This window comes from Mustela nigripes, chromosome 4 (genome assembly GCF_022355385.1).
Source record: "Mustela nigripes isolate SB6536 chromosome 4, MUSNIG.SB6536, whole genome shotgun sequence".
NCBI lineage: Eukaryota > Metazoa > Chordata > Mammalia > Carnivora > Mustelidae > Mustela > Mustela nigripes.
The window spans coordinates 112275462-112299125 of NC_081560.1; the positions used below are offsets into that span (position 1 = coordinate 112275462).

At 44.3% G+C, this 23664-nt stretch overlaps 1 protein-coding gene and 1 non-coding gene across 5 annotated transcripts in view; both read left to right on the top strand.

The window, feature by feature from the left end:
• The window catches only part of EGLN1 (egl-9 family hypoxia inducible factor 1), a 67981-nt gene that overhangs the window by 20944 nt on the left and 23373 nt on the right, over positions 1-23664 (top strand). The window lies entirely within an intron of this gene.
• LOC132017068 (small nucleolar RNA SNORD35) lies at positions 15054-15138 on the top strand. The gene has a single exon (XR_009404145.1). It is a non-coding gene; the product is annotated as a small nucleolar RNA SNORD35 (small nucleolar RNA).

The window sequence follows — 23664 nt, forward strand, 5'->3', positions numbered from 1 at the left end:
TGCTCAGCAGGGAGCCTGCTTCTCCCTCTGCCTCTGCCTGCCATTCTCTGCTCAGCAGGGAGCCTGCTTCTCCCTCTGCCTCTGCCTGCCATTCTCTGCTCAGCAGGGAGCCTGCTTCTCCCACTGCCTCTGCCTGCCAGTGCTCGCTCTCTCTCTCTCTAATAAATAAATAAAATCTTTTTTTTAAAAAAAGTAGAAAGCAATAGACAAAAATTACAGGTGAGATTTCACAAGTAGAAGAAAATCAGTAAGGGTAGAGAAGACTTTTTTTTTTTTTTAAGATTTTTCTTATTTATTTGAGAGAGAGAGCATGAGAAGGGGAAGGTCAGAGGGAAAGGAGACCCCCTAATGAGCAGGGAGCCCAATATAGAACTCAATCTGGGACTCCAGGTTCATGACCTGAGCTAAAGGCCACTTAGCCAACTGAGTCACCCAGGCACCCAGGGTATAGAAGACTTGAACACTGTCAACCAACTTGACCTAACTGACATTTGTTGAACACTCTTCGAATGACTGAATAAAACATATTCTTAACAAGCACACATGGGACATCATAGGAATTGACTGTAGACTTAGCCATAAAACAAGTCTCAATAAACTTGAAAGGATTAAAATCACTCAGAATATATTCTTGGGCCACAATGGAATTATTTTGTAGATAAATAATAGAAATCTTGCATATTCCACATCTGTGGCACTTTAACAACACATTCCTAAGTCATCTAGGAGTCAGATAAGAAATAGATGTAGACATCTAGGTCAGTGGGCAGGATTAAGAGTCCAGAAATAGACCCATATTCAAAACATCAATTGATATTTTTTGTTGTTGTTGTTGTTGTTTTTATAAAGATACTAAGGTAATTCAGTACAGGGTTGTTTTGTTTTATTTTAATAAATGGTGTTGGAATACATGGATATCTATCTGGAAAAATAAACATGACCCATACCTCACTCCATACACACATCTAAGTTCAGAATGGATCATTGACCTAAATGTAAGACCTAAAGCCATAAAAATTTTTAAAGAAAACATAGGAGAAAATCTTTGTGACTTTGAGATGGGCAGAGATTTTTTAGGACAAAACAAAAAGATGAACCATAAAAGAAAATGTCTGGCAAATTGAACTTTAAACATTAAAGTTTTTTGCTTATAGAAAAACACCACTTAAAAGATGTTATTTTATCTCCTTTGGGGACAAAATATTTGCAAAACATGTATCTGACAAAAGACTTGTATCTGGAATATATAATTTTTTTTTTTTTTAGATATAAACCTATATTATAATCTACATACATGGAGATAAAAGGAAAGAAGTAACCACTGTTAATGTCTTGATATTCCTTTTTTCTCTCTGGGTTGTGCTGTTACAGCTAATTTTTTCTTCTTTATAATTTGCTCTTAAGTTTTTGTCACTTAGCTTCTGTTATCTTTTATTAGAAAATATTTTTAGGGGCGCCTGGGTGGCTCAGTGGGTTAAAGCCTCTGCTTTCGGCTCAGGTCATGATCCCAGGGTCCTGGGATTGAGCCCCACATCGGGCTCTCTGCTCAGCGGGGAGCCTGCTTCCTCCTCTCTCTCTCTGCCTGCCTCTCTGCCTACTTGTGATCTCTGTCAAATAAATAAATAAAATCTTAAAAAAAAAAATTTTTAAAGGGAAAGTGGTCATGATGATTATTGGATATTGAAGTCGTGGAGATAGGTCAGTGATGGCTCACTTACATAGCAGCAAAGAGCTGGTGGGAAAATCATACTGTTTTCTGTTCTCCCATAAATGTGTCTGTCTCTCTTTTTTTTCCTCCTTGGTGGTAGGTAGGATCCAGTCAGTTCCTTGAAGACTGTTGGACTGAAAGCCAGAGTTCCTCACTGACTGTTGTTAGCTGGGGGACTTTTTCCTTTCCTTGACCTTTTATAGGGTAGGGAACATGACAGAATTTCACAGTATGGCAGCTGGCTTAACTCAGAGTGGGCGAGTGAGAGAGGGAGAGAGGTATGAATATTTCTTACAGCTCAGTAATAAGTGAAACAACCTAAGGGAAAAGAGGCAAAAAATTTGAACAGGTATTTCACAAAAAAAGATACATAGATGACCAACTATATGAAAAGATTCTCAGCATTATTGGTTGTTAGGGATATGAAAGTTAAAAGCACAATGAGATGTCACTATACATACACTAAAATGGCTCAGTTTTAAATACTGACAGTACCAGATTTTGGTAAGGATGTAGTGCAGTTGGAATCCTCATATGGATACATTCATTACTTGTGGGAATGTAAAATGGTACAGCCATTTTGGAAGACAGGTCGACCTTTTCTCAAAAAGTTAAATACAGACTCATATGGCTCTAAGTATCTAACACTCCTCTGTATCTATCAAGAGAAAGAAAAACCTGTCCACACAAAGACTTGAGTATTATTATTCATTATAGGCAAAAATAGGAAGCAGCCCAAGTTTCTGTCATCTGGTAACTAGATCGGTAAGATGTGGTACATGATGCAGCGGGATCTTGTTCAGCCACAGAATGAAATGACCTGTACTCTCTGGGGCAACAACACGGGGGAATCTCAGAAACCTTGTGCTAAGTAAATACTGTACAGTAATTATTTAACTAGCGCTGTGGTAGAAGTTGGTGTTCTTTCTGGTGTTTTGTTGTGACAAGTAATTCTGCATTAGATACTGTTGAAGATGTCTGCAGTTTCTTTAAAAGAAATTTCCGGAAGTAGACCTGCTGGGTTAGAGTAGATCTTTATATATGTATATGGCCAACATTACCGAATGTTTATGTAGCAACCACAATTAAAAGTACTCTTTCTACCTGGATTATCTCATTTAATTCTCCCAGCAACCATATTAATATGTAGGTACTTGTTTTTCTCATTGTTTCGTTGAGGAAACTGAGGCACAGAATGTTGTTTAATTTCAACACAGGCACACTCACAGTCAAGAAGAATACCAACCATTCACTTAAAGGAACATTCCTTTGGTAGTATACAGATACAGTGTACAGTTCTTTGAGTTGGTTTTTTCACGTAAATCATGTAAAGAGTATTGATCAAATAGTAAGTTCATAGGAACCTCAGACACTTAACCACGCTCCTGTCTTCCAACAGGCAGGGTGGGCAGAGGGTCCTCCAGGTGACAGTAGTGTCGGGGGCCCTCTGTAGAGCTTCGGAATCAGAGATTTTTTTTTTTTTAAAGATTTTATTTATTTATTTGACAGAGAGAGATCACAAGTAGATGGAGAGGCAAGCAGAGAGAGAGAGAGAGGGAGAGAGGGAACCAGGCTCCCTACTGAGCAGAGAGCCCGATGCGGGACTCGATCCCAGGACCCTGAGATCATGACCTGAGCCGAAGGCAGCGGCTTAACCCACTGAGCCACCCAGGCGCCCCCGGAATCAGAGATTTTGATCGAGAGTGAAGACCAGACGACTTCTTAGAACTTAAGTGGAGCTTCAAATTCCCATTTGCGTCTGAGAAAACTGGTTTAGAGCATACTCTTAATTGATAAGGGATCTTAAAAATGTGATGTCTGATATATTAGACACCCAAAGGAGGTTTGTTGAATAACTATTCTAAACACCTCTTAACAGCAAAAAGGTTGGCAAAGGAAAAAAGATCTGTAATTAACGAAAACAGCTGGTCTGCATTTTCTTGATTGATACTCTCTTCCCATAAATTGATACTCTCTCACCTTTCCCTGGGGCTTTTACAAGTAGGTGGTATCATCTGCCTTTACTTGTTCTTCAGGTATTTATTCCTTAACCTCGCTGATAAAATGACAGGTGTCTTCAAGCGCTGTTCTGAAACCAATCTTTTGAAAGCGACTCTTCGCTCTTACAAGAGGACCTGTCCGTTGCTGTCTACCATCTTTTTTCTCCTTAGCTGTTCTGTAGTGCTGGACCCCCGAGGTAGTGTGGTGCAATAGTGTAAGACTCATCCAGTGCTTGGATTCACAGTCTAGCTCTGCCACCGGCCGGTTGTGTGATCCCGGCGAGTTACGTGCTTTGTTTTCACATTTGTCCTGCGGGAAGCAGTGGGGCTTCCGACGTGATCTTGGCGAGAACTAACTGAGCCGATGCGTGTGGCACATCGTACCTGACACGCAGGGAGCTGTCAGCATTCCCGCGGTCTGCTATGCACCCGGTTCCTCCTTTTCTCCTACCCTGGGTGTCCTGATGCTGCGCTGGTCTGGCTTTCTGTCATTTCTTGAACCGGGCCTCTGCTGCCTGCCTTCTCACGAAATGTAGGTGTTCCCCTCCAATTTGGTGTCAGCATTTTTCTCTTGACATGGAATATGTAGCTTGGCCACTGGCTTTGGCATCAAGGAGACCCGGGTTTTGGTTACACCCCTGCCGCGTATTAGCCATGAGACCTCAGAACTTAACCTGAATCCTTTCCACGCTTGGGCATCTGATCTGTAAAACTGGGGTGATTCCTTCCTATACCGCAGGAGTGTTGGGAAGACGAGCCCGAACCCGGGGCCCAGTAGAGGGTCTGTGCGGTGGTGGCTCCTGCTGTTCTCTCCAGTTCTTCTTACCCCCGCGCTCCCACCGACTTCTCTTCAGGTGTCACCACAGAACAGTGGCCCCTTGATGCTTTCCTCTCTTTGGCTTTCCTTCTCAGGCCACGAAGGTGTGCTTTCTTTTTTTTTTTTTAATTTTTTTTTTAAAGATTCTGTTTATTTATTTGACAGAGATCACAAGTAGGCAGAGAAGCAGGCAGAGAGAGTGGGGGGAAGCAGGCTCCCTGCTGAGCAGAGAGCCCGATGCGGGGCTCGATCCCAGGACCCTGGGATCATGACCTGAGCTGAAGGCAGAGGCTTAACCCACTGAGCCACCCAGGTGCCCCGAAGGTGTGCTTTCTGTAGGTTGTAGTGATACTGTAGAGTTCGTATATCTGATCTCAACCAATCCTCTGTCATCTTCCCTCTGAAACTACCCTATGTTCCATTTTAAAATTCATGTTCTTGACGTCCTTCCTGTCACGGTATGACTAAACCTTGGGTTGGTTCGTGGTGCGGTTCAGTCTGGCTTTGGTTCCTGTCGGTGTAGGCTCCATGCTCACCTACACCAGGTGCAGCCTGTATTTGGCCTGCGGTTCTCACTACCGTATTTAGACCTTCATTACCTTTTTTGGGAGTTTTTTCCCCAGTAGCCACGAATGTCATCTCCCCACCTCCATTATGTTTTTCCCCTATCAGAGTACTATTACTGAAGTGGGAGAACAGCAGATTCCCCTCAAGGGGCTAAATAGGTATTTCAGGCTTTGTGATCCGTATGTTCTTTGTTGTGATTGTTCAGCTCTGCTGTTCTAATGGGAAAGCAGCTGTATTTCAATAAAACTTTATTTTAGAAAACAGCTGGTGGGTGAGATTTGGCCCACAGGCCAGAAGTTTGCTGACTCCTGTCCTAAATGACCGCTCAGATTGTTATCTGTGCTTGCTTACATGATTTCAGGCGTTCAGTAGCTTGAAAAATGGAGCGTGAATTCCTTAGCACAGAGTATGTAAGATCTGCTGTTATGTGGCCTTGATTTCACTTTATTTTTCTGTACACTCATCATGCATTCTTCATTTTCTTTTATATTTTTAAAATATTTTATTTATTTGAAGAGAGAGCATGCATGCAGAGGTGGGGGCGGGCAGAGGGAAAGGGACAGCAGATGCCCCACTGAGCAGGGAGCCCAATGAGGGGCTCGATCCCAGGACCCCGGGATCATGACCTGAGCTGAAGGGATACACTTAACCAACTGAGCCACCCAGGCACCCTACATTCTTTATTTTAGCAAATGGAACTATTTCCTATTCCTGGGAAATGCCATGATTTTTAGGGCATCTCGTGGTTCTTTTGTTGGTCAAGGTCCTAGAGTAAGCATCCTTCCTTACTATTTTTCCCTCCATGCCTCCCTCTCTAATGACCACTCTATACAGTATTTCTTCAAATGATTCTCTTTTTTAATATTGATTGCAAGGTAGGATAGACAGTCTTCTTAGTGCTCCACTTTCTTAGCCTTCATTAAAATATTTTGGTGTTAAGCATTTTGCTTTCCACCATTTGGAGAAGAAAAATGTGATGTGGTTGCATAGGCTCCAGAAAGACTAGTTCTCCTAGCAGCTGCTCTCAGTGTTCGCTCCTAACTCTTCGACGCAACCAGTCCTGCGTGTTAGTGATACGGAACTGTATGAAGTTCTTTGGGACGGCAGCTTTAGGTCTCATGGGCCCGTCAATTTCTTTGGAGCGTGTAATGACCTCCATAGAGTAGGATACTATTTTCCCTGCCTCATCTCAGCCGTTCTAAGTCCCCTGGGTGAGGCAGGAACACCGCTGGCCCTGTGTGTCTTCCTTAGGGCTTGGACGTATTCAGCGTCAGCTTTGTGGGCAGATCCCTTATGGGGCCTTGGAAATCTTCCTGGCAGTATTCTAATGCCTCAAATTAAATATTTCCTTGGTACTTTCTCTAGACCTGTGCTGGGGCATAAAGATAAGTAAAACACAGTCCTAGCTTAAGGACAGGGATCTGTAGACTTTCTCAAAGGGCGGGATAGTAAGTATTTTAGGGTTTGTGGTATATAGTCTCTGTTGCATCTCTCAGCTCTGCTGTTGTACTTTGAGAAGAGCTATAGATGATACATAAATGACTGAACTTGGCTGTGTTCCAGTACAATTTTATTTACAAAAAGAGGTGAGGGGGCCAGATTTGGCTTGCAGACTGTAGTTTGCCAACCCCTGGCCTGGTGGCATTGTGCCAAAGAATATTTGAAACCACAGGTAACCAGTGTATCTTCCTTGAGTGTCAGTTTTACTCCCTTAACATATGGAAAAAGTTAAGTAGTTTTAATTGGTAAGTAATTTTAAAGGATTCTTTGAATAGCATAAGTAAGCTACCCCTAGACTAGAATGTAAAATTGAAAGGACTATTGGAGATGAAACTGAGCCTTTCCAGAAGTATCTTGCTTGTGGTGAGCTGCTTAGATCTGTATCTGCAAACTCTCCTGCAGTTTTTTGGAAAAGTTTGAAAAGTGCTGCTAGGCATTGGAGCCATTGAAGGATTTAGAGGAAGGCAGTGACCCCAGATTTTAATTTTAGAAGGCTAACTTGAGTGGGGCATAGAGAAAAATTTGGAGCAAGAGCTGGCCATCCCGGAGTCAGGGAGACGAGTTAGGAGGCTGTTACATGAACCCAGGCAAATGATAAGGACCTCTTTTAAAGAAGGGGTAACAAAGATGGAGAGATTGAGACAGATTGGAGTCAAAGCAAGGATGTTCCGTTTGATCTGTTGTGTCAGGGAAGGGACATAGAGAGGGGAAATGAAAGGGTTTATGAAGAAGAGCACCTGAAGGCCAGGGTAGACAGGCAAGTAAGGTGTTTCAGCATAGTGGAGCTTCCTTTGCCTGTGGGCTGTATATACAAGAAGTTGGTTTTAGAGGTCTAAGACTCGAGAGCGCCATCTGGACTGTTGCGGTTGACATATAGATGGTTGCTAAAACCACAGGATCAGGATCGGAAAGCAGTCCTCTGAGGGGAGCGTTTTACAGAGCAAGCGTAATGCTAATCACAGAAGCCTTAGGGGAAAACAGAACACCGGTGGAGAAGGGTGGGGGTAGGTAGTATTGGCAGAAAAAGAAGAAAACCGGAAGACTGTTTTTGAAACCAAGGGAGAATAGAGGTACAAAAAGATCTCTAGTATCAGACACAACAGACAGGGTTCGTTAGGATTGGAATTGGAAGACATGTGTTGCTTTTATTAAAAAGGCGGGGGAGGTTATAATTTGGGACTTACGGGAGTTGGTGAGGTGTCCATTGGAATGCGGTGAGTTGAGTGGGAACAGTAGAAGTGAGAAGATGGCAGCAGGGACTGTAGACCAGCCTTCTCAAGCTTTAGTGCTGTCTCAGTCACTCGGAGATCTTGTGGAAGTAGTCTGAGTCACTGAGTCTGGGGAAGTCTCCAGATCATGCATTTCCAGCCACCTCGCCGGCAGTGGGGATGCTGCTATTCCGAGGACTGCCCAGACCCACAGTTCCCTCAATGTGCATCGGGCCCCCCAGCGCACTGCCGCAGACTCACAGGGGTGCCTCGGAATATTTTTAAACTTCAAGGGAAATATGGCAGCATCTCTTGGATGGTACAGTATTAAATCACTGTATTCCTTTGCTTGATGTCATACCTTTGGAACCTAGGTTTTCAGTACTCGTTCTGATAAAAAAGTAAGTGCTGCCTAAAAATAACAGCAAGGCAGGAAATGAGGCTGTTGTGTCCAGTCTGATTCCAGGGTTGGAAAAGTTACGCAGGCCCCCGAGGTGCAAAATTGTTAGGACCTTCCTACCTGCCAAGTGGTTTGGCCTGTACTACTTAATCAAGAGAATTAATAAATACTTTTTTGGCTTACAAGTGTCATGAAAAAATTGTTGAGACATTAATTACTCTGTGGACCAAGATAGTTTGAGAACCACTGACATAAACTGTACTTCCTAGAAACTATGGAGCCTAGCAGTTGAAAATACTGGATGGCAGTTAATAGCAGAGGAGGGTTTGTTTTAAAGTAGAAGAGACAGGTATGTTATATGCTGGGGCAAGGAGCAGCTGAAGAGTCAGGGATAAAGGTATTGACTTGGAGTAAACCGTCTCTGAGGAGATGGAACAGGATGGAATCTAGATCCTGCTTTTCTGAATGTTACTTCAGACCAGCCACCTTGTTTTGTTGGGAGAAATGCATAATGTCAGGCCCCAGCCTCTAACCTCCTGAATCAGAGTATATATTTTCGGTAAGATCCCTGGGTGATGTGTGTGCATGTTAACATTTCAGAATCACTGTAGGAGGCAGGGTCAGCCCTGCACAGGGGAAAGGACACATCTTCTATTTCATCACCACACTGTGTATCTGGTACACACCAGCCATTCCGATAAGGGGAATGAGACGATGGGGCTTTTACATTTAGATGCATTGAGACACATGGGAGGAAGAAGCTGAGAAAGTTTCTGCGTGGTTGCCTTAAGTACCTGAGATAAATAGGGGACATCTCCATCTAGTGAGTTAAAATGTTGGCACTGAAATAACAGCTGAGACAGCCTGCAGTGGTGCTTGGTAGCTTGGGTGCAGGAGCTACAAGGATCGGATTCATTTAAACTTGCTAGTGTTAAGGGTGAGGTGAAGGAAAACGTACAGAGGGCTGGTACGGCCTCTGTCCTGGATCTGGAAAGAGATGAAGCCAAAAGGAGAAAGGTGAGGGTTAGAAGGGGTAAGAGGACCGGAGGTCTCCTCAAAAAGCCAGTGAGAAAGTACATCCGGGAGTGGGAGGGAGCCTGCCCTTGTTCTTATCCACCAGGAAGAGGAACTTTCTTTCCTGTCAGGCTACAGAGATTTAGCGGGACTCGGGCATGGATCAGCTAACAGGGAAGAAGGATCAGTCTCTAGAATGACTCCTAGGATCCCAGGAACACATACTTATTAATTGGTGAAGAACTGATCTCTCATGAGGGTTTTTTTTGGAAGGGCAAGCGGAGAGAAGGGACAGTGTGGAGCTGGGTTAAGAGGAGACTTGGCAATGTTAAATTTGAGCATAGGTGACTGACTGTGTAGGTAACACTGGAAATACAGACATGGGACTCATGTCAGATGTGAGGATCGACTTGAGATCAATGACCTAATAATAACTTCTAATTGAGCGTTACTCCCTCCAGGTGGAAGGCTGAGGAGTTTATAAAGCATTGCCACATTTATCCTCCCATCAACCTGTTTTACTTTTTTAATGTTTATTTATCTAAAGATTTATTCATTTATTTCAGAGAGCGGCAGCAGGGGGAGGACAGAGGAAGAGGGAGAGAATCCTCAAGTAGACTTCCCACTGAGCGCAGAACCCCACACAGGGCTTGATCCCAGGATCCTGGGATCATACCCTGAACTGAAACCAAGAGCCAGATGCTCAGCTGACTGAGCTACCCAGGTGCCCCTATTTATTTGTTTTATTTTTAAGTAATCTCTGTCTCTGCCATGGGGCTCGAACCCATGACCTGGAGATGGAGAGTAGCATGCTCTTCAGACCAAGCCAGCCAGGTACCCCTCTTAATGGACCCTTGGAGGCAGGTATCAAATCCCCTCACAGTTGAGGAGGTAGGCCTAAACAGATTGCCCATGGTTCACCTGTTTAGTGAGTGGTAGAACCAGGATGAGAACCCAGATGTTGCTGATTTCAAATCCATGCCCTTCATGGTAGAACTCTTACTACATCCTTGATCTCCAGCTTCTGGGAGGTGACTGGTGCCAGACATGTTAGATCTCAGATGCAGATGTCAAAAACAAAATGAAAAATCCCTTAAATGGGCTTGAGCAACCAAAAAAGAAATTTATTGGTACCCATGATTATTAGATTCTAAGACTCATCCTCTGGCACAGTTGGAACCAAGGGCGCAAATCATATTATCAAAACGTGCTCTCTTTGCTCTTCTTTTCTGTTGGTTCTTCTCTTGCAAGCTTTCTTCATGATACAGCAAGTTGGCCACGATAGCTTTAGCTGTACATCCTAGAGATGTACATAGGAAGAGAGCTTCTCTTTACAAGGGGCTCCAACTAAAATCCAAACAGGGTGGGCATAACAACAGTATACACCCCAAAGGGATGCGATTTCAGGATTGTGGATGAACCCCACATTGGGCTTCCTGCTCAGCAGGGATTCATCGTAAGATTCTTTCTCCCTCTTCCTCTGTCTCTCCCTGCCACCCCACTGCCTCCCCCCCAACTCTTGCACACTCTTTCAAAAAAATTTTTTTTTAAAAAAAGCTAATTAGGGGCTCCTGGGTAGCTCAGTCAGTTAAGCATCTGTCTTCAGCTCATGTCATGATCCCAGAGTCCTGGAATTGAGCCCCATATTGGGCTCCCTGTTCGTTGGGGAGTCTCTTTGTCCCTCTGACCCTCTCTGTTCTCGTGCTCTGTCTCTCTCTCAAATAAATAAATAAAGTCCTTAAAAACTCTTTCAAAAGGTAGTTAGTGCTACTGCAAGGCTTCTATTATCAAAATAATTTATTCTGAGGTTGCCTGTTTATCAGAATTGGGTATTCACAAAATTAGAAAATAGTATCTTAATGTGTCTTTGAGGTGGTATTTTAAGCAATGAAACCTGGTGTTTTGTAGTGACTAATAAAACAAGTTTTTATTTAGTTAGTTTGAGTTTCTAGAATATACAATTTACTAGGTACTGTTTAACTTTGGAACCCATTAATTTTGGACTTTGTGATGCCAGTTTATTTCCTTTAATCCTGTTTGAACTGTCTGTTCTGTGTATTTACGAAAGAAGCAATGTAGGTTTGGAAATCGATTGGGAAACCCAGATTTTTGTCTTTTGGGGATTCCCATGTCTGAAGAGTGTGGGACAGACCCTTATGGGCTCTTTCAATTTGAAATTTTAGAGTCTTTAGAATGCTCTGTCAGAAGTGTTGCCAGATGAGGGGCACCTGGGTGGCTCAGTCAGTTAAACATTTCGGCTCAGGTCATGATCCTGGAGTCCCAGGATCGAGCCCCACGTCAGGCTCTCTGCTCAGCCAGGACTCTGCTTCTCCCTCTGTCCCTACCCCTGCCTGTGTTCTCTCACTCACTCTCTCCCAAATAAATAAATAAGTAGAATATTTTTAAAAGGGTAGTGTTGCCAGATGGAACCATATTGTCTTGGAACCAGATTGGAAGTCTGTACAGTTCAGGTTCCTTATCTTAGAAATGAAGAAACGTGGCTCAGGTGTGGCGATGTCAGATCTCTGCACACTTAGTGGCGGGCGCTTGGAGTAGAGGCTTTACTACAGCTCCTCTTTCCTTACAATGCTCGTACCGGGGGAAGACAGCTAACATTCTTTTATTTGACTAAGGGACTTTATTGAACAGCTTACACGTCTGAGGCATTTTGCCAACTGCGGAGATGTGTAAATGCAGGAATGTGTATGGAAAGCCACGTAGCAGAGGCTGTAAGCTGGGCTATACAGAGTCCAGCAGACCTGGGTCCTCAGTCTTGCTGACCACTTAGCTCTGAGCCCCGTGTAAACTAGCCACCCCAAGGCCTTTTCCTTGTCTGTAAAGCGAGGCTAGTAGAAGTAGACATTTCCTATAGCTGTGGGAAGGGTTAAATGAGATAATAGTACAGGTTATGCTTAGCATAGTGCGTGGTACATAGTAGGCTCTCAGAGATTATAGTGAAGGTGTTTATGAAAGAACAAAGCCATTAAGATTTACAGAACACTTTCCTTTTTTGCATTATTTAATTCATAGCCCTACCTACTCACAAGTAGGTAGTGATAATCCTAATTTTTTGAAAGCGGACACAGTTCTGGAAGCTTGGCGTTCATCCAGTGCCCCGCAGGTGTCGGTCGTAGCTACCATTAACTATGGCGTAGGCAGTGTTTTTAAGCACTGTTTTGGGTACTAGTTCGTTCACCATGCAGGTATACCGTTGTTATTTTCCCTTTGCAGATAAGGGAAGTGGGGCTCAGAAAAGTTAAATGATTTGTCCAGAGTGACGCAGCCCGGAAGGGGCAGCTCTGGAGTTTGAGTGCAGGCAGTCAGGCTTCACATCCCGGTCTTCTGAATCTCAGTGTGCCGCCTTTCTTTCAGGCTGCCTTTGGGGAAAGTAAAAGCCATTTTGCAAGCTGGAAAACACTGCATAAAATGTGGTCCTATTTTTATGTGACTCAGCCCCTGTATTCTGGAGATTACGGTCTACAGGGAATGTGTCTTCTCCAGGCTAAACCTGTTCACATCCTGCCCTGTTCCTTACTGGACATTGCCCTCAGCACTTTGGCCATTTAAAAAAAAATACTCTCTGTTGTATCCTCAGAAGCGAATAGGGCCTGGGAAATATGGAGTCTCGTCCTGCTATTTAATGTAGCTTAATGGGGCTGGAGCTTTTTAGCAGCAACCCAGTGGCTAGTTGAAATTTAGGATCAACCAGAATGTCTTGGTTTTTTGTTTTGTCTTCTTTTTTTAAGGTATCTTTTCTGCTAAACCATCTTATCCCCCTGTGCAGCTTACGCCACATAGTGAGCATAATACCTGCCTCACAGGGATTCTGAGAATTAAGTGAAAGAATAAACATAAAGTTCTTCGGGAGGTGACTGGCACACAGTGATACTCAGTCCTTGGTGGTGGGTTTCCTGTAAAGTGCACTTACCTCAGCTTCTCCTCCTCAGAACAGTTATGCTCATTCATTCAAAATCATTGATAGAAATGTAGCTTTAGGGGCACCTGGGTGGCTCAGTGGGTTAAGCCTCTACCTTCGGCTCAGGTCATGATCTCAGGGTCCTGGGATCGAGTCCCACATCGGGCTCTCTGCTCAGCAGGGAGCCTGTTTTCCCCTCTTTCTGGGCCTGTCTCTCTGCCTTCTTGTGATCTCTCTCTCTGTCAAATAAATAAATAGAATCTTTTAGAAATCTAGTTTAACTGGCCAGAGGCTAAAGAGAGTAGGCTCTCCTCCCTGCTGACACAGGCATGGATGGGGATTCAAAGAAGTGAATGGTCACTTCGCTCAGCTCCCACCTTACCATCACACATGGGGGAGGATTTTCCTCAAGACTCTTTCAAATGTATCTGGTTGGTTCTTCATAATTAGTTTACTTAAAAGTCTCTCAAATTATATGCAAAAGGGGAGCCTGACCTTTAACACTCCACCTTAAGACTCGCAACATTCTCTTCAAATTCCTGTCCTTAGAGCATCCGTCCTCAGTTACTATCTTAGGGCCGGTGAGTCGCTCTGCTTAGAGAGTCCCTGAGCCCCACCTAGGACCAAAACACAACTTCCTCTCCTATCAACAGCACATTTATTGTGCTGAGTGAAATCAGTCAAGCAGAGAAAGACAGTCATCTTATGGTTGCACTCATGTGTGGAGCATAAGGAATAACGTGGAGAACTGCAGGGGAAGGGAGGGAAAACTGAATGAGAAGAAATCAGGGAGACAAAGCATGAGAGCGTCTGGGCTCCGGGAAGCAAACTGAGGGTTACAAAAGGGCGGGGGAGGAGGATGGGGTAACTGGGTGATGGGTATTAAGGAGGGCACGTGCTGTGATGAGCCCTGGGTGTTATATGCAACTGATGAGTCACTGAGCACCACATCAGAATTAAAAATGTACTGTGTGCTGGCTAATGGAACATAATAAGAAGAAATAGCCTGTTTAGACATAATATTGAATGACAGTCTGTGGAACTTGACCTGTAGCAGACTGACACGTAATATTGATCCGATGAGCAGGGTAGATGAGGTTTTAAGAGGATTCAGTAAACATTGTGACGGAAAGACTAAGCCTGGGCCAGCAGAAAACTGGGGCCCAAAGAAGCCTGTGGCTTGGAAGAGCTGGGGAGAAGCAGCAGACTGGTACAGACATTTGTTCTGATGGGCTGTGGGGACACGGGCTCGAGACAGACACTGGAGGTTCCCGGTTCCTGGCAAGATGTCTACAAGTCTGTAGGTGTGAAGGCTTAGACAACTTAACTTCTTAATGCTTGTTATGAAAATTTTGTATTCTATTTAGATTCTTTTCCGCAACCATTCACTAGGTACACTTGAACATCCTTTTTGAAAGTAGGCTCTGCACCCCACGTGGGGCTTGAATGGACAGCCCTGAAATCAAGAGTCACATGCTTTACTGACTGAGCCCGCCATGCTCCCTGACTTGAACATTCTTTTTTTTTTTTTTTAAGATTTTATTGTTTATTTGACAGAGATCACAAGTAGGCAGAGAGGCAGGTGGGGGCGGGGGGAGCAGGCTCCCCGCTGAGCAGAGAACCCGATGTGGGGCTTGATCCCAGGACCCTGAGATCATGACCTGAGCTGAAGGCAGAGGCTTTAACACACTGGGCCACCCAGGCGCCTCCTATTTGGAACATTCTTAAAGATAAGCTGTGCCTAGCCCCAAAATAAAGCCATGTGGTACTGATTGAAAACCAGTCTATTGGCGTAATTTAGTAACTACACCTCTGTGCGTATGTACACACACACACATGTGTATAATGTATGTGTATTATTTTTGTCATCCTGTCAACTTTTAGCAGAAGATGGTAAAACTCAACTTGCATTTTGTATTAAAGTGCAGATGATGTCTTTTCACGATGGTCTTCCGGTGCTCACCCTGGGCACTGCTGAGAAAGCCACTTCCACAGCTGATGGCAGAAGAAAAAATAATAAATCATATTAAAATTGTCGAAGTTACTCTCCCTTTTCTCTCTACCATTAATCATTAATTGATTGACTCAACAGAGGTATGAGCACCTGTATTTGGCCACAGATTAATAAGATCTGCTTCATGTTCTGTAGGAGTCCAAAATCTGATGGGGGAAACCCAGAAAATAAATACTACAGGGGTGTCTAGGTATGGCAATTTATAAGTAATTCAGCAGAAAGCAATGAACATTAAACTCATTCAAAGTGGTAAAGACGGAGTAGAAGTTAATGTTCTTTGAAACAGTTCCATCACATCATTGTTTTCTGGGACCAGATCTGGTGCTTGCAGGAACTGTACGTCTGTGCGGTAGAGTGACGGCTCTGCGGAGAGCGTGCTTCGGCACTGCCGGTAAAATGGAGACGGGACTTCGCAGCATCACTCGGAGGTCGAGGGTGGCAGGACTGAAGAGAGCTGCCCCAGATGCAAGTTCTGTAAACTAAAGTCCCATAAAATAAATCCATGCTCCTACAAGGGCCGTGGCTGGAATCTCTGTTGGTCACACCACAAACATGTTCCAGAAGTCTCTGGTTATCTGTCCGCAAAGGGAGTTATGCTGTTATTATTATCATCATTATCATCATTATCCTTACTGTTATTACTGAAAGACTCAGTTCATTATTGGATTTACTGATTTCTTAAGGGTCTGATTTGTGTGTTTTTAGTGACCAGTCTTTTCAGCTAAGAAGGAGTCCCATTCTGTGCCCATTTAAGTCCTAAACTGAAAGAAGCACATTAGCAATTACTGAATATCTCTCCCAGCAGGGCTAGGGCCAAGTTGACACTTTGAAGCACTTTATTTGAGTGCGTTCATTCATTTTGGGAAATTTTTAAAAATCCGCTCTTTATTATTGTTGCATTGATTCTGCATCAAGAATATCAAACTAAGAACAAAACACAAACATTCCTTTGGAGAGTACCCCACAAAAGGAAATAGCTGTGGTTTTCCAGCTCCAGGAAGAAAAGCAGGCTCGTGACTTCTAGCTGTGCTTCAGCAACGTGCCTCGCAGTCACCCACTCAAGGGAATGAGAACTTAGAGTTGATAAGTCACTTCCCTGCTCAAAACTCTTCTTTGGCTCCCTCTTACCCCTGAGATAAAGTCCAAATTGATTATCAGGGAACACTAAACTTCCAAGGGGGTGGCCTTGGATATCATCTGTCACACTACTTGCTGGGTGCTTCAGGCTCCCCCTTGCTTGCAGTTACACATGAGACATGCGCGCACACACCATGCTGTCTATTGTCTTCGTCTAGGACTTTTTCTTCTCCTGGAACAATCTCCCTGACCTCTTTTGCCTGGCTAATTCATACTCTTCTTTCAAGGCCCCCCCCCTTTTTTCTAATATTTTATTTATTTTACAAGTAGGTAGAGAGGCAGGCAGAGGGAGAGAGAGAGGAGGAAGCAGGCTCCCTGCAGGACTTGATCCCAGGACTCTGAGATCATGACCTGAGCCGAAGGCAGAGGCCCTAACCTGCTGAGGCACCCAGGCACCCCTCAAGGCCCATTTTTTAAGAAGCTTTCTCTGACCCCAACTTCCCTTGCCATGGAATGGTATCCCGTGCCTGCCTTGGTCCTCTTTACTGTTAGTTGTGTTGAAATTTCTAGTTTTCCTTTCTGTCCCACTAGAATTTAAGGTCTTTTAAAAGCAGGGACTGCCTTCCTCCAACAGTGCTTTACGTACCTAACTGAACATGTTCAGAACCGAACCTCTGATCTCCCACATGCCCCCACCCTCACCTGCTGTCTTCATCTGTTTACAGTAATTACAGTTTTCCAGCTTCTCAAGCCAGAATCTTAAGAGTCAGCCTCTCACAGCCCATGCCAGTCTTTCTGGAAGTCCTGCTTTTTCATCCAGTCGCTTCTTACCACCGTGGCCCAAGCAGTCGTCCCTCACCTGGTGTAGTACAATTAGCCTCCTCACTAGTGTTCCACTCCTGCTGCCTTCTCTCCATTTTCTGCACCAGGGGTCAGCAAACATTTTTTGCCAAGGGCCAAGAGGTAAACATTTTAGGACCACACAGTCTCTATCATGGCCGCTCAGATCTGCTGTTGTAACGTGACGACAGCCATACAAAATGTAAATGAAGGAGTGTTCCAATAACATGTTACTTCCAAGGACACTTGGCTGTAGTTTGCCGGTCTCTGCACTACATGGCAGCCTGACTACTCAAAACCCACCAGTGACTTCCCCTTCTGCTTCGTCTTTATGGTGGTCCCTGAAACCCTAGGTGATTTGTGTCCCCAACCCTTGCCTCTCTGATCTCATCTCCCAGTCTCCCCTGCTTTGCTCTCCTCTCTGGCCACACTGACCTTCCATTTCCTCAGACATGTCAGGTGCAAGGTGTGCGTGGAACATTCACTTCCTCATCTCTTAACATTTTCTCAGATGTCAACTTCTCCATGAGGTTGACCTGACAGCCCTGTTGATAGTTATGCCCCAGCCTTGTATTCCCCACTCCTGTTGTTTTTTCTTGTAGTGTTGATCTTTGAACAGACTATATTTTATACTCAATGCTGATGTAATTAGTTTGTCATTTTTTTCTACTGGAATATGTATTGCCTAAAGGCAGTCACTTTTTTGTTCTGTCCATTGTCGTATCCCTAAGATCTAGAAAAGTGCCTGGCATATAGTAGGTGCTTGGAAAATATTCGCTCAGTGAACAAATAGTGGATATATTTTAAGTTGTGATAGTTGTTTCTTTATTTTTTTAAGTAAACTACCCCCAGCATGGGGCTCAAACTCATGACTCTGAGATCAAGGGTTGCCTGCTCTTGTGACCGAGCCAGCCAGATGCCCTGGTTGTTGCTGTTGTTGTTTTGTTGTTCAGTGAGTTCTGGCTTCTGTCTCACCACCCCCAAATCTGTCTTTCACATTCTTAACTTTGCTGCGGCTGTCTTGGTCCCCGCAGTTCCACTCCCCTCCATTCAGGCTCTCGTCTCTCACCTCCGGGTAACCCCTGATCCCACGCCATCCCATCTGTTCCCTACCAGTAGCCCAAGTGACGTTGGTAAGATTGAAATTGGCTTATTTTGCTACCGATAACTGGGTTTGGCCCTCTGCTACTCCGAATCTTTGGAGTGTTTGTTTAAAATTCCGAGATCCCAGGTCTATACCTGGGATCATCCTGTACCACTGCATGATGATTTCAGGTGGAGGGGTTGGGCGTCATGTATCACCAAGTGATTCTTACTGAACACATTTGGTTACACGAGCTTATGAAACAGAGCTTCCCAGCAAGTCAGTAAGAGCCTTTCTGCCCTGTCCCTGCCTGTCTTTTCTGCCCTGTCTCCAGCTGCTCTGCACTGCGTACTTCCTCTTCCAACACTGTTTACCCATTGGCATTTCTCCGGGTGCCATGTTCGTTCTTGCTTTTTGCAACTGTTCTGTTCCCTTTACTGGGAATCTTCCCCTACTCTGGAAAACTTGTATTTTTATCCTTCACAATTGTGTTCCTCTGTCACTCTGACTGCATAGTCTTTTCTAACACCGGTTCCTGTGAGAGCATTCATCATCTTGGCTGTCTGGCTACCTTGTGTGAGTGCGACTGTTGTGTTTACCCCACTGGCCTGGATGCTTTTGCACGATATCACCTGTTATGACCCAGCTTGCAGTTGTTTGAGTAGTAGGTTCTTTTTGAGAGATACTGCGCATGTTTGCAAGGTTATAGGGAAGTGAGGATGACGGATCTACTGTCCCCAAACCTGACTTTCAAAAGGCATGTTGCTGGGGCACATCAGGCTCCCCGCTCAGCAGGAAGCCTGCTTCTCCCTCTCCCACTCCCCTGCTTGCATTCCCTCTCTCGCTGTGTCTCCCTCTGTCACATAAATAAAATCTTCAAAAGGCATGTTACTGTGAAAGCAGAACTCAGTTGGAGCTCTGCCACACATACAAACACATATTAGCCAGTAAGCGCAAACATAATCTTTTTTTTCTTTTTTTCTTTCTTTTAAAATTTATTTGACAGAGATCACAAGTAGGCAGAGAGGCAGACAGACAGAGAGGAGGAAGCAGGCTCCCTGCTGAGCAGAGAGCCCGATGCAGGACTCCATCCCAGGACCCTGGGATCATGACCTGAGCCGAAGGCAAAGACTAACCCACTGAGCCACCCAGGTGCCTCAGCGCAAACTTAGTCTTACAAACTTTTCTAAACTGGATAAAGTCCCTCGTCCCCATTCTTTTAGGAACTCTAGCAGGTACCTTTTCTGAGAGTTTTATTCCAGGCAGAAGTGCTATTCTGGTTGTAGGATTCAGTTTAACCTTGTTGGGATCAGACAACAAAATTCCCTGATAGGGAACTAATCACAGAACCAGCAATAATTCCAAGGCCTGGGGTACATTCCAAATATATACGCCACAGGGTTCATTAGAGTCGTATACATGTGCTCACGCAGGAGCAGCGGTCCCCTTTGTGATACCTGGAGCCAAACCACATATCCTGAACACCACTCTTTTCTACTTTAGTCATTTCTGGTATCTGTTAGGCAAGCTACCATACCCTCTGGATTTGAACAGAGAAGAGAAAACTGGGCTTATCCCACTGGAGTGACTGTTGGGTTTTTTTGGTTTGTTTGGTTTTTAAAGATTTTTGTTTGCTTGTTTTTCATTTGAGAGAGAGCAAGCAAGAGCATGAGCAGGGGGCCACCAGGATCATGGCTTGAGCCAAAGGCAGACACTTAACCGACTGAGCCACCCAGACACCCCTGGAGTGAGATTTTTTATCAGCATCTTCAGCATTAACTAGTGATTATGTATCTCCATAGGGGTTTTGCAGATGTTAACCTCCTGCTCCAGGAGGCATGTCAGGAACCACTAATCTATGCCCTCCAGTCCATTTAAAATAAGTAAATATGCATTGTATTCTGTGCTGAAATAATGTATAAAGAAGAGTTTAAAATCACACCTCTCTTCTGGACTCTGGGATTGAAACAGGTGTTGAACTGCACATACCTGTATCCCCGTGCCGAGTGCAGTGCCGGCTCAGGAGGCCAAGGGAAGTGCTGAAGCAGATGTTTGTAATGTGAAACAGCTGAGTATTTTGTTTGTTCCCTTTTTGTTTCTCTTTTAATGCTAAATTGCATACTCTGCCAGGGAGCTGTATTAATAACATAACAGGTTTACCCTAGCTATCTGAGTATGTGTCTTACCAGTGATACCTCCTGGCATGGGCTCGAATGAAATCACGCCACTCCCTGGGTGGGGATCAAGCTGAGGCCTGCCTGGGATCCCCAGCCCTCATGGGAGAGAGGTTGCTCTGTCCTCCTCCTCAAGTTTGTGGTTAGTGGGGCAGGCTGGGGGCGGGGGCAGTGAGTGGCATAAATACAGAGCCCCACTTAGGAGCCCAGGGAAGGGTTGTGTGTAGCTGGTGAGATTGGAACCAAGGTTAGCAAATTATAGGTCTCTGTTCTGACAGTAGGGCTTAGACAGCTCAAATAGAAACAGCTTCACCAGATGGCTTCCTAATTTATAAAGTATGTAACTACAGTTCCAAAAAGGGAGAGTTAATAAGGCATCATTATATATCTCTAGATCACATTGCCTCTTGGAAGCTTTGCCCTTAAGCAAGTTGATTTTCAAATGTATGTAGAAGTTCTTTTCTCTTGGGCTAGAATGAGGGCCCAGTAAGGAAGGTAGTTGTGTGGTGGTGTTCAAACAGTCCATCATTCCTGGGCCACTTGGGGAATAATTTGGAACAATGCTATTTATTATCTTTGCTTTTTTTCCCCTGCATTTTTCACATTCCTATGAATATAGTCAGAAAGTCTCTTGGACTTTTTAAAACTTTAGTTTATGTCAATAATTAACATGGTTATACTCTGCCTTCCTGCACAAATAATAACTATATTGTATTAAAGTATTCTGTAGGAGTGCAGTAAAAATGTTGAAATTGCTGTCATGTCACAGGATGGAAGGCTAGTAGCTGAGGAGCTCTTAAAAATCGGTAGAAAAGGGGCGCCTGGGTGGCTCAGTGGTTTGGGCTGCTGCCTTCGGCTCGGGTCATGATCTCAGGGTCCTGTGATCGAGCCCCGCATCGGGCTCTCTGCTCCGCAGGAAGCCTGCTTCCCTCTCTCTCTCTCTCTCTCTCTCTGCCTACCTCTCTGCCTACTGTGATCTCTGTCTGTCAAATAAATAAATAAAATCTTAAAAAAAAAAAAATCGGTAGAAAAGGATGACCAGCCCAAGAGGAAAGTGAGTAAAGGATGTGAGTAAGCAGTTAATAAGAACCAAATGGCCAATAAAAATACGAAAAATGTTTGCTTTCACAAATTGAGATGTAACTAAAATAGTGATACAGATTTTTACCTAATATTTTTACCAAAAAAATTACATAGTTTTTAGAATAAAATTCAGCCAGGATTGGCAAGTGAGTGGGAAGGATGTGTCTACTCCTGCAGAGCTGGCGGGAGTATCAGCTGATAGAACCATTCAGGAGAACATTGCGGCAATAAAAACATTTAAAGACTTATAATTTCACTTGTAGGAATTTAATTTTAGGGAGGCCTTGAGGATGTTTACAGTGACAGATCAACAGAACTGTTGTTGATTGCAGTGTTATTTATAATGGCAAGAAGTTTCTTAAAACATTTTACAGAAACAACCTGAATGCCCTTGTGGTCCTGTGGTTTTGTACTGCGTATTTATTATTTACGATTAGTCAGCTTTTGCCTGGTTATTAAACTGGTTTTGCTGTGATCAGGAAAGCAAGGTTTAATCCATTTTTACTCTAAATGAGTTTGTTCCCTAAGAACCTATCCTCTGGTCTCTTCTCTCCCTACACTCTGGTATTTGGCAGTCTCTAGCAGCCACATGGCTCCTGCTATCCCATGTGAAAATGGCTTCAGAGTCTGCATCTCCAGCCATGACTTGCGTTCCAGCCGCCCTTGAACATCTCCACGCAGAGGGTCCGCCAGCATGGCAGATGTCCAAAATGTCCAAAAATTGAACTGGCCTCCCCCAGCCCGTGCTCCCTGCTTCCATTAATGGTCTGTTACTCTTAACCAGGCACAGACTCTCAGAAACCATCTTCGGTTCAGCCACATCCCCTGTCCCGACTATGAAAGCCCTTACGAAGTCCCCTCCCTTATCTCATGGCCATGACCCCTCCCCATTCCACTCAGCTCTTGCTCCCTCTTTCCCTACCATTCCCAAAGCCCCTCCCCTACATCAGATTACTGCCTTTGTCTGTAACACTTGGGTTCTGTCTGATTTTTTTTAAGATTTTATTTATTTATTTGACAGAGATTACAAGTAGGCAGAGAGGCAGGCAGAGAGGGGGGGGGAAGCAGGCTCCCTGCTGAGCAGAGAGCCCAATGTGGGGCTTGAGCCCAGGACTCTGAGATCATGACCTGAGCCAAAGACAGAGGCTTTAACCCACTTGAGCCACCCAGGTGCCCCTGATCTTGTTTTTTGTCTTGTTTTTTCCCCGCCCCCTTTCCCAAAGGCTTCTTCCCTCCGGCTTGACCCTGTGTCTGACCCACAGTTCTCATCATGTCGCTCCCTTGCTCCACAGTGCTGGCTTTCCTCTCCCTGTAGAATAAGAAGGCACTCAGGTGTGTCCCCAGGCTGACCCCTCTCACCTTTTCAGTTTTCTTCCCCCTTCTGGAGAACTGTGCTTATTAGCAAATCTGAATATTCCTTATCACCAAATGGTTCTGTATTTTCTCGTGTTTAGAACTTGCTTTACATAATTCATTCTGTTTGAAATACCCTCTCTACAGCTTACATACTTCCTTTCCGCTTCGTTCAAATACGGCTTCATCTGTACACTTGGCTGTGATCTCATGGTGCTTTCTCAGGGCCTCCTCAGAGTCTTCTGTTTCTACTGGAATTAGTTCGTTCAGGCAGTGCTGATCTCTGAACAGGCTTCGTTGCCTCGTGTGGACTTGTCCTTCTTGCCGCATACTGTTTATCAGTGTGAGTTCCATTTTTGTCATGACATGGGTTTGAAAAATATACCTCCCAAAACACACAGTCTGAGGCATTTATGGTGGGATATTTATTGATAATATTAAAGTTTTAGCAACTAAGTTGAGATGTAAAATTTTTGATGTACCTAGATTGATCTCCATTACCCCTCCCACCCCAATGAACAAAATACATGACTTTCTATAAAGTTTTTAATTGTATTTTTTTGGAAATGAGAGTTACCTAAACAGGTATAATTGAAGTCTGCAGTTTTAAAATTTGGTTGTTCTTGCAGTAGATACCAGCCTATTCTTAGTTCACTTCCTTTGGTGACCTCTTTTTCCTCATATTTGAGACAGATGTATGTAACCCAGAGGCAGCAGTAGTGGTGGGTGGATGTGCTTTCGGGATAGTTAGGGAAGAAGCTTCAAAGGTCAGGTGCAGGGCACCTGGGTGGCTCAGTGGGTTAAGCCTCTGCCTTCAACTCAGGTCATGATCCCAGTCCTGGGATTGAGCCCCACATCGGGCTTTCTGCTCGGCGGGGTGCCTGCTTCTCCCTCTCTCTCTGCCTGCTT